Genomic DNA, 21,669 nt, shown 5'->3' with positions numbered 1-21,669 from the left:
GAGACAAGGCCGAGTATAGCCCACAAAGATCTCCGCCACGGCACAACCCAAGGGGGGGGCGCCAACCCACAGGAAGACCACGTCAGTGACTCAACCCACTCAAGTGACGCACCCCTCCCAGGGACGGCATTGAATAACACCAGTAAGCCAGTGACTGAGCCCCTGTAATAGGGGTAGAGGCAGAGAATCCCAGTGGAGAGAGGGGAAACCGGCCAGGCAGAGAGAGCAAGGGCGGTTCATTGCTCCAACCATTCCATTCACCTTCACACCCCTGGGCCAGACTACACTTAATCATAGGACCTACTGAAGAGATGTATCTTCAGTGAAGACTTAAAGGTTGAGACTGAGTCTGCGTCTCTCACATGGGTAGGCAGACTATTCCATAAAAATGGAGCTCTATAGGAGAAAGCCCTGCCTCCAGCTGTTTGCTTAGAAATTCTAGGGACAATTAGGAGGCCCGCGTCTTGTGACCGTAGCGTACGTGTAGGTATGTATGGCAGGACCAAATCGGAAAGATAGGTAGGAGCAAGTCCATGTAATGCTTTGTAGGTTAGCAGTAAAACCTTGAAATCAGCCCTTGCCTTAACAGGAAGCCAGTGTAGGGAGGCTAGCACTGGAGTAATATGATCAAATGTTTTGGTTCTAGTCAGGATTCTAGCAGCCGTATTTAGCACTAACTGAAGTTTATTTTGTGCTTTATCCGGGTAGCCGGAAAGTAGAGCATTGCAGTAGTCCAACCTAGAAGTAACAAAGGCATGGATTAATTTTTCTGCGTCATTTTTGGACAGAAAGTTTCAGATTTTTGCAGTGTTACGTAGATGGAAAAAAGCTGTCCTTGAAACAGTCTTGATATGTTCTTCAAAAGAGAGATCAGGGTCCAGAGTAACGCCGAGGTCCTTCACAGTTTTATTTGAGACGACTGTACAACCATCCAGATTAATTGTCAGATTCAACAGAAGATCTCTTTGTTTCTTGGGACCTAGAACAAGCATCTCTGTTTTGTCCGAGTTTAAAAGTAGAACGTTTGCAGCCATCCACTTCCTTATGTCTGAGACACAGGCTTCTAGCGAGGGCAATTTTGGGGAGCTAGTTTTAATCAATTATTTGGTGACGTGATTGTATTTTGTACAGTTTTATCTAAAAAGGATACATTTCTATGTTTCACTAATGACATTTTTCTGAAATTCATTGAGGAGGATGGTCTTCCCCGTCCTCCCCTGAGGAGCCTCCACTGACGTGATCAGTACAAACTACACGACCAAGATTACAGTAGCAGAGGTAGAGATCAAAGGGTCCTCGGTCTCTGAGACTATGGGAGGAAGTCAACATGTCAGTTTGATTTTGTATGAACAGGACTGTGATGTGCCATGCACTATATACTGTTCAAATCCATATACCAGAGCAATCAGTCTACTGGATAGATTGCTCCAACTAGAATGATTCCTAGTTCACCTCGTTCTATTCTATGACTCCTGATTCGACTCATTCTATTTCTGTGGATTGCTCTTATTACTGGACATCTAGAGGAAGCTCTTCATGTATAGAAGTAAAGTAATCTGGCATACTGCAGGTCAGGGTGTCAAACTCATTTTGTCCTTGAGGGCTGCATTTTGTCTTCAACAAGGTTTTGAGGGCCGCACTAAACATTTGTTACATTTCCTTGATGACCAAATTTACAAAAGATAGTCCTCTATTCACCGTTTTTTGAATTTTTGATACTCCCTGATGGTCTTTCTTTCATTTAGGTGATTATTAATGAGCTGGAAAGAGTCAAGAAACTGTATAAATGCAGGTCCATTATCATGTATACACAGTTTCCATTTGGTTGTAGTCATTTGAAAGTATATTGAGTTTGTTTTTTGTTTTGTTTTACTCAAACAAACCTCGGGACAGATTTGACCCCTCGCGGGTCATGTTTGACACCCCTGCTGTAGTTGATTGCATGTGTGAGGTCAGATGCTTATGGTGGCCAAAAATAAAGCATGCCTTTATAGATCAGTGAAGGTTAGTGGAACGGCATGTGAAGAGAGCAGCAAGGAGTGACCTCATTGTGAACACAGACTAAAGTATTTTCTCAATTGACTAAATATTTTCTATACAGTTTTTTTGATAGATGTGTTGACACAAATAGACAGATCAACACCAGGCAAGAGGATATGTTTGTCCAAAGATGTAAACAGTCAGTACTGCGTCTGTGTTGTTGATTGAGTTGAGTTGAGTCTAAATGTTAGCAGTGTTCAACGAGCCAACACATTACAGCATTAAGGAATCATAATTTGCCAAAGCACTTAAAGTAGAATAGATAAACATAAATTCTTTGAGAGGTATCAACAACAGGAGGTTGGAGGTACCTTAATTGGGGAGGACAGGCAGGTGGTAATGACAGGAGCAGAATGAGTGGAATGGTATCAAATACATCAGACACATAGTTTACAGATGTTGAATGCCATTCCATTTGCTCAGTTCCGGACATTTTTATGAGCTGTCCTCCTCTCAGCAGCCTCCTGTGGTATAAACGCTAATGAGAACTCTCCTGAGCTCAGAGTAACATAATTGCAGAAGCATACAGTAATTGTGTATACAGTTTAGTTATGTATCTCATCCAAGCGTCATAGCTGTGTTTGGAGACATTCCAGACTGACCTGCATTGAGGGCACTTAAGTCTAAAAAGCTGCAATTGTCTTGTGAACCATGTGGTGGATGTGGTAACCTGGAGGATGTGTAGTATACAGAGAGAAGCCCGACAAGCACCCAGAGATCCTGAGATCCTGAGAGCCCAAACTGGTGGCATACACTAGAATCTGGCCGGGTCACTGGGCAGATATCACAGTGATGAAATATGAAGTGTGCTCAGCCATGCAGAACTAACAGACAGGCAGGGCTGGGAGTAGTGAGCTGCCAATAAACCTCCCAACACACACCTCCACCACCGCAGCCTCTTTAGTGCAACCCCGTATCCCAATACACACATACGCACACACACACACGCGCGCACACACACACACAAACACACACAGACACGTATACAGCAAAGCCCCTGAGCCAATGGGAATGAGATGTGGGCCAGTAATCAGAGAGCACTTCAGTGGCTTCATCATCATCACTTGTCTGATGGGGAAGAACACTTCTGGTTTCTGTGGGAAAGAACCTTCATTAATCATCCTCAAATAAAGACCACTCCACCAAGACTCGAGCTGAGTACCCTCTTTCCTCCCAAAAATTCTTCTTAGACCAATTTCTTTGAAAAACTTGTTTGAGTCTAATCAGACTTGTTCAGAGGCAGTGTTCAGAGGCAGTGTTCAGAGGTATTATGGGCTGTATTGTAGATACATGTACATGTTTGGTTTGTTTTCCATGTACCTTTTAGAAAAATACTTATCCCGTACCGTTCAATGTTGTCAATCAAGCACACACTAGCTTTAACCCTCAGGCGGTTCAATTCCCTATAATTTATTTACCAAATAAATCACATTATGCAAAATACACTACGATACCTGTGGCCTACATGGCAAAAGGTACTCAAGGCCAAAGTGTGCAGAGTAATTCATTTTTTTTCAATGGGGGAGATTAAAAAACAAATTACATCCACCGAGACATGAAGTGGCCTTTAGGGAGTCAACAAATGCAAATGACTTAGGGTGAGCGTTTAACAATCTGCCCATGACCTCGTCTTTAAGATAATTATACTTCCACGACACGCACACAGGGAGATGCAATAATTTGATTCAGCATGGCTAAGGGATGTAATCTTAATTAATTTCACTATGTTATTTAATTAAAAACTGAGCATGAGCTAAATAAATCCGCCGACGGTAATTATTTGCAGATGATCACGCAGCCCGATTTGATGATTCCCAGATGCTATTATCATTACTTCACATATTGTTCATCTTTAATTTCTCACTGGTAAACATGATTGTGTTGGCCTTTCCCATCCATCACAATACAATCTACTCATTAAAAACATATTAAGATGCATAATAATTTACCTGTGTATTGGTACTGTACATGCGTGTCTAACACCAATCATAAACCCAACACTTTTGCATCTTAACTTTTCATGTCACTGTCTAACATAATCTCCTGGTTGATTATGTGCCGTAGTATAACCAGTTGTCATAACTAAGTTGTTGTCATCCATATTCCTAGCTCTCAAATATCATGTACCTTTTTATTGATTATGTTATGCAGTACAACTGTATGCTTTTGGAGGTTGGTGGTTGACATGGTAAACATGAGTCAGTCAGTTAATCCAAGGGCCTGAGGGGTATAGAGGAGTGGTAGGCCTATGGCTGTGCTTCTCTAAGCCCTCTGGCCGAAACCAGGGACCAACAACTACTGATTGACACTATATCAGCACCTCCAATGATTCAGTTTATGTGCGTCTTTGATGGAATTTGATTTGTATGATTCATTTCGGTTGAAGGTTTAATAAAACCTCACTAAACCACATTCATTGAATGTTGTAGGAGTGGGACTCTAACTGGAAGCTTATAAGAAATGCCGCTATGCCCTCCGACGAACCATCAAACAAAAGCGTCAATACAGGACTAAGATTGAATCGTACTACTGTACATGCTCGTCGGATTTGGCAGGGCTTGCAAACTATTACGGACTACAAAGGGAAACGACTTCTATGCTGTCTTCGAGACAAACAACACTAAAGCATGCATGAGAGCATCAGCTGTTTCGGACGACTGTGTGATCACGCTCTCCGTATACGATGTGAGTAAGAACTTTTAACAGGTCAACATTCACAAGGCCACAGGGCCAGACGGATTACCAGGACGTGTACTCCCAGCATGCACTGACCAACTGGCAAGTGTCTTCACTGACATTTTCAACCTGTCCGTGACCGAGTCTGTAATACCAACATGTTTCAAGCAGACCACCATAGTCCCTGTGCCCAAGAACACCAACTTAACCTGCCTAAATGACTACCGACCCGTAGCACTCACGTCTGTAGCCATGAAGTGCTTTGAAAGGCTGGTCATGGCTCACATCAACACCATTATACCAGAAACCCTAGACCCACTCCAATTTGCATACCGCCCCAACAGATCCACAGATGATGGATTCTCTATTGCACTCCACACTGCCCTTTCCCACTTGGACAAAAGGAACACCTAGTTGAGAATGTTTTTCATTAACTACAGCTCAGCGTTCAACACCATAGTGCACTCAAAGCTCATCACTAAGCTAAGGACCCTGGGACTAAACACCTCTATTTGCAACTGGATCCTGGACTTCCTGACGGGCCACCCCCAGGTGGTAAGGGTAGGTAACAACACATCTGCCACGCTGATCCTCAACACCGGGGCCCTCAGGGGGTGCGTGCTTAGTCTCCTGCTGTACTCCGTTCACCCATGACTGTGTAGCCAAGGACGACTCCAACACCATCATTAAGTTTACCGACGACACAACAGTGGTAGGCCTGATCACCGACAATGATGAGACAGCCTATAGGGAGGAGGTTGGAGACCTGACAGTGTGGTGCCAAGGTAGCAACCTCTCCCTCAACGTGGTCATGACAAAGGAGATGATTGTGTACTACAGGAAAAGGAGGACCGAACACGCCCCCATTCTCAGCGATAGGGCTGTAGTGGAGCAGGTTGATAGCTTCAAGTTTTTTGGTGTCCACATCACCAACGAACTATTATGGTCCAAACACACCAAGACTGTTGTGAAGAGGGAACGACAGTGCCTATTCCCCCTCTGGCATGGGTCCTCAGATCCTCAAAGTTCTACAGCTGCACCATCGAGAGCATCCTGACTGGTTACATCCCCACCTGGTATGGCAACTGCTCAGCCTCTGACCGCAAGGCACTACAGAGGGTTGTGAGTAGGGCCTAGTACATTACTGGGGCCAAGCTTCCTGACATCCAGGACCTCTATACCAGGCGGTGTCAGAGGAAGGCCCTAAAAATGTCCAAAGATTCCAGTCACTCTAGCCATAGACTTTTCTCTCTGCTGCCGCACAGCAAGCGTTACAGGAGCGCCAAGTCCAGGTTTGAAAGGCTTCTTAAAAGATTCTACCCCCAATCCATAAGACTCCTGAATGCCAAATCAAATGGCTACCCATACTTTTTGCATTGTCCCCCCCACCCCCATTTTTACACTGCTGCTACTCTCAGTTTATTATCTATGCATAGTCACTTAAACTCTACCTACATGTACATATTACCTCGACTAACCTGTGTCCCCGCACAATGACTCTGTCCCGGTACCCCCTGTATATAGCCTCGCCACTGTTATTTTATTGTTGCTATTTAATTATTAGTTATTTTTCAATTTTCTTCTTTTTTATTACATTTTTTATTTATTTATTTTTTTACTTCAGTTTGTTTTTGTAAATACTTTCTTAACACTTATTTTTCTAAAAAACCTAATTGTTGGTTAAGGGCTTGTAAGTAAGCATTCCACTGTAAGGTCTACACCTGTTGTATTCGGCACATGTTACAAATACAATTTGATTTGATTTTGTAAGGAAACACAAATATAATATTGACTTCAACACGTCCCTTGTTTTTTTTTCAGTGGCACTTTAAAGGGTTAGCCTTTTCCAGTAAGGAGAAATAGTGCCCCTGTTGGATTGGGTCAAGTGATTGCAAAATACTCCAGTCCAGTCCTCTTAATTTGGGCTCTCCACTCAGGAGTGCCTTATCCAATCAGAGATCCGTCTGCAGAAAATAGGCGCAATGATTATGCCTGCTGACCTTGAGTCCAGCCAATGATATGGCTTCCAGGCCCCTGATCACCTAGGTTTATAAGATGGCGACCACTTCATATCACTTAGCCAAAGCCCAGCGCATAAATAAGGCATCATAAAACACAGGAATAATAAGGGACTTCCTTTTCACCCAGTCCTCCACCCCTGTGACCGCTCCTCAGCCCCGGTTTGTTTCCTGGTGATGGGCTAGAGAAATACTCACTGCCTCATGTGCATCATACATACCAGATGTCCTCAGCTCAACTACACCATAAACTGATGGTGCTCAATGGTGGCAAAGCTTTTGTTTGTGAACACCTGCAACTTTTCCAGACAATAGGAAACTACACAGCTCTCGGCATTCCTCTCATCCAACTCAAGGCTGCTATAGTTATTAAAACTTGATTGTTTTTTCATTTTTTTATCAACCCCCCCAAAAAAGACACCTGATATTTGATGTTTGTTGTTTGTGACAGGTAATTCCTACCATTAATGCATTTTGATTTATATAATTAATGTGTCAAAGAGGGATTAGATTTGTGCTGTAGTCTAGGCAACATGACGAATGAATCGCGTAGGCTTACCTTTTGTTTGTATACATTTTTTTCAAAATGCTGCACATTCCTGCTGTGGTATCATTCTTTCTGAATCACTGGAATAAGTGTTGGAGGAAATGACTGGATGATTTGTATCTCCTCCACCCTAGATACAGTTCTGAATAGCATTGACTAAGAGTGTGACAGAATATTTCTTGTAGCCATCAGAACTGGCCACACAGTGAAACCCATCAAATTTATTTAGACAGAGAAAGAGGTGTGAGGGGAAAAGTCATAGGACATCAGTTTCAATTTGATATTGACATGACAGTACATTTGATTAGTGTGACATTGATTGAACTGCTCTCTGTCACATTTCCACGACTTTGCAGAACAGGAAACAGCACCCTCAGCACAGTGGTCCACTTCATTGAGATGTTTCACATACGCAACTTCAAGGTGTCAAAAACCCTGACCTTTCATTTCCAAACCTACTGTGTTTTCCAAAGAAGAACACATATTTGAGAAAACCCACTTTTTTTTTAATTATCTACAGTGCCTTCAGAAACCCCTTGACTTATTACACATTTTGTTGAATTCAAAATTGATTAAATAATTTTAAAAAGCTACACACAATACCCCATAATGACAAAGTGAAAACATGTTTTTAGAAATGTTTGCGTAAGTATTATTCACAGAAGTATTCACATTCCCGAGTCAATCGTTAGTAGAAGCAGCTTTGGCAGCGATATTACAGTATCTGTGGTTCTTTCTGGTAGGTCTGTAAGAGCTTTCCACACCTTGATTGTGGAACATTTGCCCATTATTCTTTAAAAAATGTTCAAGCTGTCAAAAAGTTTGTTGATCATTGCTACACAACCATTTTCATGGTCTTGCCGTAGATTTTCAAGTATATTTAAGTCAAAACTGTAACTCTGCCACAGGAATGTTTACTGTCTCCAGCGTAGATTTTGCCTCTGTTTTAGGATATTATCCTGCTGAAAGGTGAATTAATCTCTCAGTGTCTGGTGGAAAGCAGACTGAACCAGGTTTTCCTCTAGGATTTTGGCTGTCCTTAGCTTCATTCTGTTTCTTTTTTATCCTGAAAAACTCCCAAATCCTTAATGATTACAAGCAGACCCATAACATGATGCAGCCACCACTATGCTTCCAAATATGGTGAGTGGTACTCAGTAATGTCTTGTATTGGACTTGCCCCAAACATAACACTTTGTGTTCAGGACAAAAAGTGAATTGCTTTGCCACATTTTTTGCAGTATTACTTTAGTGCCTTGTTGCAAAAAAAGATGTATGTTTTGGAATAGTTTCTATTCTGTACAGGCTTCCTTCTTTTCACTCTGTCAATTAGATTAGTATTGTGGAGTGACTGCCATGTTGATGATCCATTCTCAGTTTGCCATTATTATTACTTTTAACCTTTATTTAACTAGGCAAGACAGTTAAGAACAAATTCTTATTTTATAATGATGGCCTACCCGGCCAAACCCTCCCCTTACAGGGGCGACGCTGGGCCAATTGTGCGCCACCCTATGGGACTCCCGATCACGGCTGGTTGTGATACAGCCTGGGATCGAACTAGCGTCTGTAGTGACGCCTCTAGCACTGAGATGCAGTGCCTTAGACCACTGTGCAAACATCAACTCTGTAACTGTTTAAAAGTCACCATTGGCCTCATGGTGAAATCCCTGAGCGGTTTCCTTCCTTTCCGACAACTGAGTTAGGAAGGACGCTTGTATTTTTGTAGTGACCGTGTGTCACTACACCATCAAAAGTGTAATTATACACTTCACGATGCTCAAAAGGACATTTAATGTCTGCTTTTTTTTTTACAATGGATGCCTTTCTTTGCGAGGCATTGGAAAACCTCCCTTGTCTTTGTGGTTGAATCTGTGTTTGAAATTCACTGCTCGACTGAACTTACCATAACAAAGGGGTTGAATATTTATGTGCTGAAGACATTTCAGCTGTTCATTTTTTATTAATTTGTAAAAAATTTGAAAAACATAATTCCACTTTGACATTATGGAGTATTGTGTGTAGGCCACTGACAAAACATCTCAATTTAATCAACTTTAAATTCAGGCTGTTACTCAACAAAATTATTAAAAAGTCAAGGGGTGTGAATACTTTCTGAAGGCACTGTAGGTCTGTGGTCTATTAGTTTCCTCTGAGTCCTCAGACACTGACACACCTAACATGTTTGAGCTTGCTGTTCATTTGAACTGTCCCCCATGGCCAATGTAAACCCTGTCTGGCCTCGAAGACATCCCCAAGTCATCCCTGCCTTTCTTGGTGATAATCCATCACTCTCCGAAATATTTGTTGGCACAACACTTAAGTGTGCTACTTCAAAAACACAACTGGACTTTGTTAACCTTAAGAGCTGGCTATGGAGGCTTCTCAATCTGAAATTCAAGGAATGGAAAATCAGTGCTGGATTCCAGCAGCTGGAGACATTTCATTCTTATTAGGTTTAGCCAATTTAGTAAATTCTTGGGACCCATACAGAAAAATCACTCAATTTACAATACCTTGGTTAATATATAATCAAAGTTAAGATGGCCAACACAATAGATGGTTGTACAGTGAGGGAAAAAAGTATTTGATCCCCTGCTGATTTTGTACGTTTGCCCACCGACAAAGAAATTATCAGTCTATAATTTTAATGGTAGGTTTATTTGAACAGTGAGAGACAGAATAACAACAAAAAAATCCAGAAAAACGCATGTCAAAAATGTTATAAAATTATTTGCATTTTAATGAGGGAAATAAATATTTGACCCCTCTGCAAAACATGACTTAGCACTTGGTGGCAAAACCCTTGTTGACAATCAGACGTTTCTTGTAGTTGGCCACCAGGTTTGCACACATCTCAGGAGGGATTTTGTCCCACTCCTCTTTGCAGATCTTCTCCAAGTCATTAAGGTTTCGAGGCTGACGTTTGGCAACTCGAACCTTCAGCTCCCTCCACAGATTGTCTATGGGATTAAGGTCTGGAGACTGGCTAGGCCACTCCAGGACCTTAATGTGCTTCTTCTTGAGCCACTCCTTTGTTGCCTTGGTCGTGTGTTTTGGGTCATTGTCATGCTGTATTACCCATCCACGACCCATTTTCAATGCCCTGGCTGAGAGAAGGAGGTTTTCACCCAAGATTTGACGGTACATGGCCCAGTCCATCGTCCCTTTGATGCAGTGAAGTTGTCCTGTCCCCTTATCAGAAAAACACCCCCAAAGGATAATGTTTCCACCTCCATGTTTGACGGTGGGGATGTTGTTCTTGGGATCATAGGCAGCCTTCCTCCTCCTCCAAACACGGCGAGTTGAGTTGATGCCAAAGAGCTCCATTTTGGTCTCATCTGACCACAACACTTTCACCCAGTTGTCCTCTGAGTCATTCAGATGTTCATTGGCAAACTTCAGACGGGCATGTATATGTGCTTTCTTGAGCAGGGGGACCTTGCGGGCGCTGCAGGATTTCAGTCCTTAACGGCGTAGTGTGTTACCAATTGTTTTCTTGGTGACTATGGTCCCAGCTGCCTTGAGATCATTGACAAGATCCTCCCGTGTAGTTCTGGGCTGATTCCTAACCATTCTCATGATCATTGCAACTCCACGAGGTGAGATCTTGCATGGAGCCCCAGGCCGAGGGAGATTGACAGTTCTTTTGTGTTTCTTCCATTTGCAAATAATCGCACCAACTGTTGTCACCTTCTCACCAAGCTGCTTGGCGATGGTCTTGTAGCCCATTCCAGCCTTGTGTAGGTCTACAATCTTGTCCCTGACATCCTTGGAGAGCTCTTTGGTCTTGGCCATGATGGAGAGTTTGGAATCTGATTGATTGATTGCTTCTGTGGACAGGTGTCTTCTATACAGGTAACAAGCTGATATTAGGAGCAGTCCCTTTATTAAGAGTGTGCTCCTAATCTCAGCTCGTTACCTGTATAAAAGACACCTGTGAGCCAGAAATCTTTCTGATTGAGAGGGGGTCAAATACTTATTTCCCTCATTAAAATGCAAATCAATATAAAACATTTTTGACATGCGTTTTTCTGGATTTTTTTGTTGTTATTCTGTCTCTCACTGTTCAAATAAACCTACCATTAAAATGATAGACTGATCATTTCTTTGTCAGTGGGCAAATGTACAAAATCAGCCGGGGATCAAATACTTTTTTCCCTCACTGTAGGTATTTTTCTGCCACAAGTACGAATGGAGGCAACTATAGCAACAGACAGAGAGAGACAGATGCATTAACAATAATGCATACTGATAGCCTGTGAACATTGGATATGAAACATCACTGGTATGGGATAGATCTATAAATCTGCTCTCAAGAGCTTTTCTCTCTAAAGCCAGTGTATTCCCTATAATCCTAATGAAATTCACACAGATTCAAAACAGATGAAAATATTTTATCATATATTTGTTGTAGTCCAACTGCAGTGCCTTGTTCACAAACAAAAAGAGAAACAAGAAGACAAGAACACAGAGAATTGTTCCTCTCTATTGTTCAATGGAAATACATAAAATACTCACAGTAATGGCTTTATTTTCAGTTTATTGTTTGCTTGCTGCTTATTCTTCACCAAATCAAAGTTTTTACATGGCATGGGATTTGTAACTACAATGTCTTCTCTATCAGTGTGTGTGAAACAGTGGATAAATAAGTGTAGCCAATCGTACACCACCCCATACAGGTTCTTAAAGTTTGGGTTGAGTGGCAAGATAACGAAGTCAACAACAGGTTCACAGGTTTTATTTTCTCCTTCTCCACCATTAGTCAAAACTACAAAATTCTGTATTTTAAGCCTGGACAAAGGACGAGGAGCACACAGGAGAACCATACACTGTACAGTACAAACAAAAATGGGTTCTAGTGAAGTGTCAAGGGAAGCAATAGCTAAACATGAATTCAACTTCAAATCAAGATAAATCAAATATATTCTCTCAACTCAGTCAGACAGTCAAAAACGAACAACCAGCCACATGGCAACTTCCCTCTTACCTGTACTTTCCCCCGGGCAGTTGCACCTCAAACAAAAAACAATAATTGAATTAGCAAGGCAGAAGCATGAATGATAAGCATTGGCTTAAGCAGAGGCCCATTGTCACACCTGTGACAAGTGTAGTTATATTCTCTATTTGTAAGTGGATCGAACAATGAGAGCTTTGTTCCTATGGTCTAATTTCAAATGAATATTTCCCACTCTGTACTGGGATACAAAGGAATGTGGTTTCATTATGTGTGGCCTTCATTGGCACAGTTTTGTTGATACCGACATTCTTCATCAAGAGTGTGACAAAAGCATGTGGTCTTTGTCTCCTCATTTAAAGCACTGCTGATATGCAGGCAGCATCTGTAGTGCGTGGCATTTTGCCTGTTTCGCCATTCAGACAAGAGGGGCTGATGGATGCAAGGAGTGTTAATGATCTCTCCAACATTGTGGGTGATTGGGGCACAGCTGGGAGAATGAGGGGAAATTAGGAGGCTTTCTGGGGTCTGGCCAAGCACAGGTGACAGCTCCTGCATGTTGGGCGGAGGTAGGCGGCACAGCACACACCTCTCAGGTGGCAGAATCAATCCAGCTTGTCCCTCCTCATTAAGTCTCAGATTGGCAATGCTGCTCTCTTTTTCCATTGGTCGTCTCTTCTCAAGTTGGAACCATGAAACGTAAATGGATGGGTAATCATTTGCATTGTAGCCATTATATGGCACTGGCACAAATATGAAATCAAAACAGGTCAGTTTTCAAAGCTTGGAGATCTCGGGTTCAGGGGAATGGATCATCCCTCCTATTTACTCATGCAGATGTGAAAGAAGACTTGAGCCCTGTTGCCAGGAAATGAATGCAGGATCGCGGTGTGAGGTGGAGGGAGGAATTCTAAATTGACACTTTGCACAGGCCTGCCTTCAAAGGCCACTCTTGACCCCTGCATGATCCCCCACCGGCCCTGTCAGAGCTGGGCATCATGATTTATTGTCACGCCTGCTCCCGTTCTTCCCCCCTCGAGGGCGCCAGGCTCCCCAGCATTGCGCACTCCTGCCACCAGCATTACGCACACCTGCCTTTCCCCCGTCACGCGCATCAGTGATTACTGGACTCACCTGGACTCTATCACCTCTGTCAATACCTTCCCTATATATGACTGGTTCCCCGCTCAGTTCCCTCCTTCAACATTGATTGTCGCATGTCTTTGTTTTCCCATGTGCCAATGCTGTGCCTGTCTTGTTACCTGTTTGTTCCTGATTAAATCTTGACTCCCAGTACCTGCTTCTCATCTCCGGCTTCGGTCCTTACAGAATGCTGAAGCCACCATACGAAGCATCAGGGAGTTCGACCCTGATGGTACCGGGGGTGCCTAAGCCAGCTGGTCGGGCTGTCACGGCCTAGCTGGCTCGAGAGGTTCTTGCCCAGGTTGGCTCATCCAACGTCGTGCCTCAGCCGGCTCGTCAGGCTGCTACGTCTCCGTCGGATCATCGGGCTCTCACACCGCAGCAGGATCGACAGACGTTCACGACTCAGCCGGATCGTCAGGCTCCTATGCCTCAGCCGGCTCGCCAGGCTCCCTTGCCTCTGCCGGTTCGTCGGGAGTTTACGCCCAGCTGGCTTGCCCAGCGACCGGGCCTTGGCCCGGCCCGTCAGGCTCACCCAGGTGGGACGCCGGGTGGCGCCCCTAGGGGGGGTACTGTCACAACTGCTCCCGCTCTTCCCCCTTGCTCCCCAGCACTATGCACTCCTGCCACCAGCATTACACACACCTGCTTTTTCCCTGTCACGTGCATCAGCAATTATTGGACTCACCTGGACTCTATCACCTCTGTCATTACCTTCCCTATATATGTCTGGTTCCCCGCTCTGTTCCCTGCTTCAGCATTGATTGTCGTATGTCCTTGTTTATCAGTGTGCCGACGCTGTGCCTGTCTTGTTACCTGTTTGTTCCTGATAAAATGTTGACTCCCCGTACCTGCTTCTCATCTCCGGCGTTGGTCCTTACATTTATGTAACATCAAAATAATATGAAGGATGACGGCAGGGCTGCAGTGGTGTGACGCCTTGGAGGGCTGGGACTGGACGGCAGGGCTGCAGTGGTGTGACGCCTCGGAGGGCTGGGACTGGACGGCAGGGCTGCAGTGGTGTGACGCCTCGGAGGGCTGGGACTGGACGGCAGGGCTGCAGTGGTGTGACGCCTCGGAGGGCTGGGACTGGACGGCAGGGCTGCAGTGGTGTGACGCCTCGGAGGGCTGGGACTGGACGGCAGGGCTGCAGTGGTGTGACGCCTCGGAGGGCTGGGACTGGACGGCAGGGCTGCAGTGGTGTGACGCCTCGGAGGGCTGGGACTGGACGGCAGGGCTGCAGTGGTGTGACGCCTCGGAGGGCTGGGACTGGACGGCAGGGCTGCAGTGGTGTGACGCCTTGGAGGTGCTGGTACTGGACGGCAGGGCTGCAGTGGTGTGACGCCTCGGAGGGCTGGGACTGGACGGCAGGGCTGCAGTGGTGTGACGCCTCGGAGGGCTGGGACTGGACGGCAAGGCTGCAGTGGTGTGACGCCTCGGAGGGCTGGGACTGGATGGCAGGGCTGCAGTGGTGTGACGCCTCGGAGGGCTGGGACTGGACGGCAGGGCTGCAGTGGTGTGACGCCTTGGAGGGTTGGGACTGGACAGCAGGGCTGCAGTGGTGTGACGCCTCGGAGGGCTGGGACTGGACGGCAGGGCTGCAGTGGTGTGACGCCTCTGAGGGCTTGGACTAGATGGCAGGGCTGCAATGTGTAACAGATACCCACTCAGAAGGTTCTCAGGATCTCTGAGAGGCCATTAGTGTTATTTTGAACCCCCACCTAAAACATGTTACATTATACAGGCTTTCAGAGGTACAGGGGGAGTAAATGGACATCCTCTCCCCTGACGACACAGATTGCATGTCTCCACAAGCATGGGCTCACAGGTGGCGATAGGGACAATGGATGACTTTTGTTAGTGGATGACTGTTATGGTGCTCCCATTTTGCTTTGGTCTTTGGTATGCTAGTGGCCACTGAGTGTGCCAGACCTTCAAAAATAGCTTTGTTTAACCTTTTCACCTGTTGTGTAGGGCCAGGGTTTGAGGGATAAGGACATGAGGCAGCATGTAAGTCAAAATGCAAAGTCGGCCTTCCTTCCTTTTTATTTATAATACATAATTAGTCTAAGCAGTGCTGATACTTACACTGCTTTATTCACAGCACTATGATTTCAACAATTCGTGACAAAAATACAGACAATTAATCGATCTGATAACCTTGCTTTACCTCTAAATATACAGTATGTTACAGGAAATACAGTAAGCACAGTTAAACAAGAGCTTGCGGAAACTTGTAAAACCTTTAGATCTACAAACCATGTAAAATTCATGAAGAACTCAACCAAAATAACAGTGTTACATATTTAATGAACCTGTCACCTGTGGGACTATTTCTATGTTCTCCAGAGACATTGATTAACAGGTAGATGTAGTGACAGCCCGCTGACCGACACCCCCAGGAATTGACAGGGAAGGAGAGAGCAGAGCAGTATAGGAGACGTAGCTACGTTGTCCACTGAACACACTCATCGATATATAATTAAACAATTGACAGCACCCCAGACAGTTTAATCTGTTTAGATTCTTAATAGTGGAGGCATTACTGGGGTGTTGGGCTCTGCTAAAGCTTCTGTATATCAAACAGCAACCCAAGATTAGCAAGTGTCAAATAGAGTGGAGATGCATTAATGGAGAAAGTATTGAAAAGGTGTGGTTGGATTAAACAGCATAAACACAAAACAGCAAGGCTGCTGGGATGTTAGGCCAATAAATAGCTATGCACATGCTGTCCTTGAATACAAGGCAAACTGAAGGCAAGTAATCATCAGTTGTTGATTATGTTTTTAATCGTCAGACTGCTCTCTCAACAGGTTCTGTCTGACTAAGTGCCAAGACCATGAGGTTCTAAATAGGGCACTAGGAACAATGGTGTTTTTTCTTTGGATTGGAGAGTGTGTGGCGATAATGTCTCCACACCGGGAACTGAAAATGTAATGATAAATACAAAGGTTCAACTGTGTGGCAGGTGGGGGGGAGGCAGAAACAAGGAGTGGGATAAGGTGTTTCATTGAAGATAAGGAACTGTTTAGTTAATACCGAATGCATGATTTCTTATGTAAATGTTTGAAATGGTACTTTCATCTCCACTTTATAAAGGACAATGGAAAGGAACAATGTCTTGGCTCAGGTGAGGTGCATTGAACGAGGTGAAAACAGTCTTAGACTTGGCCAAGCTACTGGTGTCCAGCACAGCACACTAGTAAACATTTCCTATGGAAAAACTTAATGCATTGATTTGTTACTTAGAGCAGAAAAGCCCTTAGAAGCATGAACTAGTTTGTCATTGTGACCATTAGGGTCTTCCTACAGATCTTCAGGCCCTGAGAACAACCTGCATATTGAAAAATGCATATATTGCAAAAACCCTAAGATAAGCAGACGACACTGAGTTGGTAATCTGTCACTTAGTGTTGTCATACGTTTAGTCTTCTGTTGAAGAGTAAGAAATATCGGACCAATACGCAGCGTGGTAAGTGTCCATACTTACATTTTTATTCATACGTGAACACTGAAACAAAACAAGACCACACACGCCAGTCCTGTAATGTATCCTTGACTATACATTGAACAATCACCCACAAACACAAGAGAAAAAAAAACAACATATAAATATGGCCTCCAATTAGAAGCAATGACAACCAGCTACTTCTAATTGGAGGTCGTTCCCAAAACTAACATAGAAATACAAATACTAGAAATACGAACATAGAAATACAAAACATAGAACAATACCCCAAAAACCCCGACAACACAAAACAAACACACCCCTGCCACGTCCTGACCAAACTACAATAACAAATAACCCCTTTTACTGGTCAGAACGTGACAAGTGTTTGATAAGCTGCAAATTATTTGAACGCTTCATCAAGATTTCAGATCCAGTTCAACAATTCCATCTGAAAAAAAGTGACAGCATAATTAACCACATCCCCTGGCTTAAAAATAAACACTAATCACTCATGTAGTGTATGTGTATGTGCAATTTGTGTGCTTTGGCCAGAAGTTTTAGTTAGAGCTCAACTTCCGCCTTAAGTCCTCAGTTCACATGACACTAGAACGGCCTCGGCCCCCGTCTTGTCCAGCTCGGTATATAGCGGCTGTGTGAAAAAGGTCTGCTTGCTTTCACTGCAGCCACGCGATTGTGCAAACTGTCACTCCTAGTGCCAAGCTATACAAAGCAAAACCTAATGTAAGCATATTCTATCTGGGTTGCCTGCGTTCATTTTTTCTTCTGATAACTGCACATGTTGTCATTTATAATGGCAGCGCGCCTTTCATTGTGTACCGTTGTCTCTAGCAACAAGTGCTGACCTACGTCTCAACTCTACAGCGTTCAGTGTAAATGTGTTACTCTTGCCATTCTCACCCGCTGAATCATGTGCTTATCTCCAGTCTACCATATTCTCTCTCTAAAAAGTCAATGAGAATAACCCAGGGTAACAATAAGAGATGTCATCGTCAGCTCGTTGTCAGCCACAATGTGTGCACCTGCAGTTGAGCTTGATGCAACTAAAACTGTCCAACCTAGCAATATGGAATGAACAGTGAGGAAACATAATATTGTAAGGATGGCTTGAAGGGGATAAGAAATGTGCCATATAGTCCTCTTGACAATAAATGACTTGAAATAACCTAAATGTGAATTTGTGTAATCTGACAAGTCTACCACTATCCAGAATCAATGCGAATCCCATGGCTACATTCGAGCACTATCACGACAGGCCCAAACTCACATTGACATTTCCTATGTAACGTGAGTTTGTAAAATGTAATAATGGCAGACTTTGGTTTAATCTAATGCGGAATTTGGCATAATAGAAGGGGAATGGCCAGTACCACAGGATGAATAAATGGATATTGGAAAAAGTCTAATGGAAAAATCATACTGCAATTACAACACATGAGAATACAGGGAGAGCTTCCTGTATGCCCTCAATAGAATACCATCAATACCTGTTTTTACTATACACCTTTTTCAAAAAAAATTCCGGACCGTATTGAGTCCGATTTCAATTGAGCATACTGAATATATCAACCTTATTCTATGCCATCTCACAGAAATAGGTTACTGTATGTTGTAAATACATCATTATCTTTCACATACTGTACAGCATCTGTAGCTATGCATGCGCATAGCTAGTACTTTATAAAGACTGAAGTCTACCTTGTGTGCCAGTGCTAACTTTTTTTTATCCCTTTGCGTGTGGTACATGTAGATATTCAGCAATAGCTACACAGGACATAGGAATATACGAATGGTTTGAGTTAGTGAGATGCTTGGATTAGGTGTGCCACCCGTGACCTGCTATATACTTTCACATTAAACTCTGATCAGTTTGGTTTATTGGAGTGAAAAGGGGTTCTGCTTAATTGCTTATGAAAATTCATAATGGTGAATTGGACCATCTGTATGTTAGAATATGTTGGGTTAGGCTTTACTTGTCACGACTATCCTTTGCCTTAAATTGATGTTTAAACTTAGCAAATGGATTACATTGACTCATGAAAATACATCTTTATTGTCCTGTAGGAACAGACTGTCTGCCTTTTCAAAACCTCACGTGGCCACATTTAATAATGCTGGGCGACTGAAGAAAGTTGGAGACGGCTCTTGGTGTGCATTATTGATTTCTCCGAGTTTATACCATATACATCCGTTTGCTTTCGTTGGCTATAAAGGCCTGTAAACTCTGCATTTTTGGTTTGAGCTAAGAGTCAGCATCTTTTATTCTATGCCAGTGGTTGTCATCTGGCACAGGAAAATTATATTTTAGGATTGATATCACTCATGTATTTTACAGCAGTAATCTCAGGATAGAACTGTGTGGATACTCCGTCTTCAGAATCAATAATGTATGTGACTTACACAGACTCTTATATTTTATATTAAACTCCAGACCTTGATTATGTTTTAACAACATTTGTTTTTGGTATTCTCATCATATGAAAGGCTCATCAGCCAGCAGATTCATATCCTTCATGTCCTTTGCTAAATAAAACTGATAATTTAGTGAAAGGTCACATTTGGCTATTTTATGCATGCGCTTTCCCATTCATAATGAGATCAAAATTGCAAAACAAAATTGGACTTTTGATTGCGATCTTCAACATGCAATGAATTTTTATGTAACCTTTGTACAGAATGCAACTTAGCACTCACATCTGTAAACATGAAGTGCTTTGAAAGGCTGGTTATGGCACACATCAACTCCATCATCACAGACACCCTAGACCCACTCCAATTTACATACAGCCCCAACAGATCCATAGACGACAATCTCAATTGCACTCCACACTGTCCTCACCCACCTAGACAAGAGGAATACCTATGTGAGAATGATGTTCATTGACTGCAGCTCAGGGTTCAATACCATAGTGCCTTCCAAGCTCATCACTAAGCTAAGGATCCTGGGACTGAACATCTCGCTCTGGAACTGGATCCTGGACTTCCTGACAAGCCTTCCCAAGGTGGTGAGAGTAGGCAATATCACTTCTGCCATGCTGACCCTAAACACGGAGGTCCCACAGGGGTGTGTGCTTAGTCCCCTCCTGTACTCCCTGTTTACCCACGACTGCGTGGCCACGTACAACTCCGACACCATCATCTAGTTTGCTGACGACACAATGGTGGTAGGCCTAATCACAGACGATGATGACACAGCCCACAGGGAGGAGGTCAGTGACCTGGCAGTGTGGTGGGGGGACAACAACCTCTCTATCAAAGTAAGTAAGACCAAGGACACACACTTCATTTGCTCACTCACGTAACATGCACACACATTTATACTCACTCTACACACACACACACGCACACACACTCACATACAATCATAATTAATGCTGCTGCTACTCAGTTTATCATATATCCTGATGCCTAGTCACCTTACCCCTACACATATCTACCTCCATCACTGCACAGTATCCCTGCACATTGTAAATATAGTATTGGAACTGACCCTGTATACAGCTTATTACTTTCTCGTGTTCTTCTTACTTCTTATTTTCATTTCTCATGTGTCTTTGTTCTACCTTGTTATTTTTAGTGCTACTTCGATATTGATTACTGTATTGTTGGGTTTAGAGCTTGCAAGAAAGGCTTTTCACTGTATTTGTGCACGTGACAGAAACTTGAAAGAATAAAACGTAAAGCTTTCCATTGAGACACAGCTCTCCAAGTTGTTCATAAGCTTCAAATGAGTTCAATTCATATATTCTGTTACCTACTATACACTGTACGAGAACAACATTTACTAAATACATCTGAGCTGAGGCAGTTTTTCCCATTAAGATCTTCCAAAAAAAGACCAGAAGTTTGTAAGATTTAGTTCAGGTCACTGGCTTCGCGTGCATTGTCTCAGCTGCCGTTCCACAGCAAAGTCTCTGACTGCTCAACTTCAGGGATGTTTTCTCAGTCTTGTGGTAGTATCCTGAACCCCAACACCAGTCTCCATTTTTTATAAGACTAATGGACTCCACCAGGCACCAGGAGATAGAGCTCTTCTCTTGTCAAGATTACGTTTGCGTGCCTCCTGCTTTATTTATGTGACCTCTAATGATTGCATTGTCTTCTTTTCAGGAGAAGCACGCAAACATGACGTGACTGTCCGACCAGTACTACTCCCTTGTTCTCCCAAAACACTGATTCAGCTTTTCCCAACAGAGCTGATCTTAACCACACCAGTCACAGCCACACAACTCCCTAAGTCTTCCTGCCAAAACACCCACATGTGACCCAAAATGTCACAAGCCTGGATTCTCCCCATACAAAAACACACCCAAATGCAGAAGAATTACCTCAATGGAGCTTTCAAAGCATATTTCAGTGGTGATCTGGATCCGGCATGGTATATTTATTCACTTAGCTTAACGCTGTAGGTTGAACATAAAACATAGGTTTCATACAACAAACACTGGAAACTTCAAGGGAAGCCATATTTCTTTTTACAGCTTCTCTAATCAGGACTTTTTCCATATTCATTTTTTTTTCACAGGAAATATTCATAGCTTTGTTGATTTGACTTGTGGGATTTCTTTCTTTATGACTATTACTTCACAGACATGTCTAACCAGCAGCTAAATGTAGTCAGCTCTTGTTTCAAGTAGCAAAAGAAAACCTCCGACTATTTTCCACAACAGAAAAGAGAAATGTTAATTTGGCTCTCTTTACATTTCTCCTCCCTTGGCCTTTTGACTTCCCTGTTTCTTTTAAATAATCCTCTAAAATATTTCCTTTGGACATTATCTTTTCCATCATCCATCTCATGAACTGTTTTGATATATGTTTC

Source organism: Salmo salar, chromosome 15 (genome assembly GCF_965601325.2).
Source record: "Salmo salar chromosome 15, fSalSal1, whole genome shotgun sequence".
NCBI classification, from domain to species: domain Eukaryota; kingdom Metazoa; phylum Chordata; class Actinopteri; order Salmoniformes; family Salmonidae; genus Salmo; species Salmo salar.
This window is presented reverse-complemented; position numbering follows the sequence as displayed.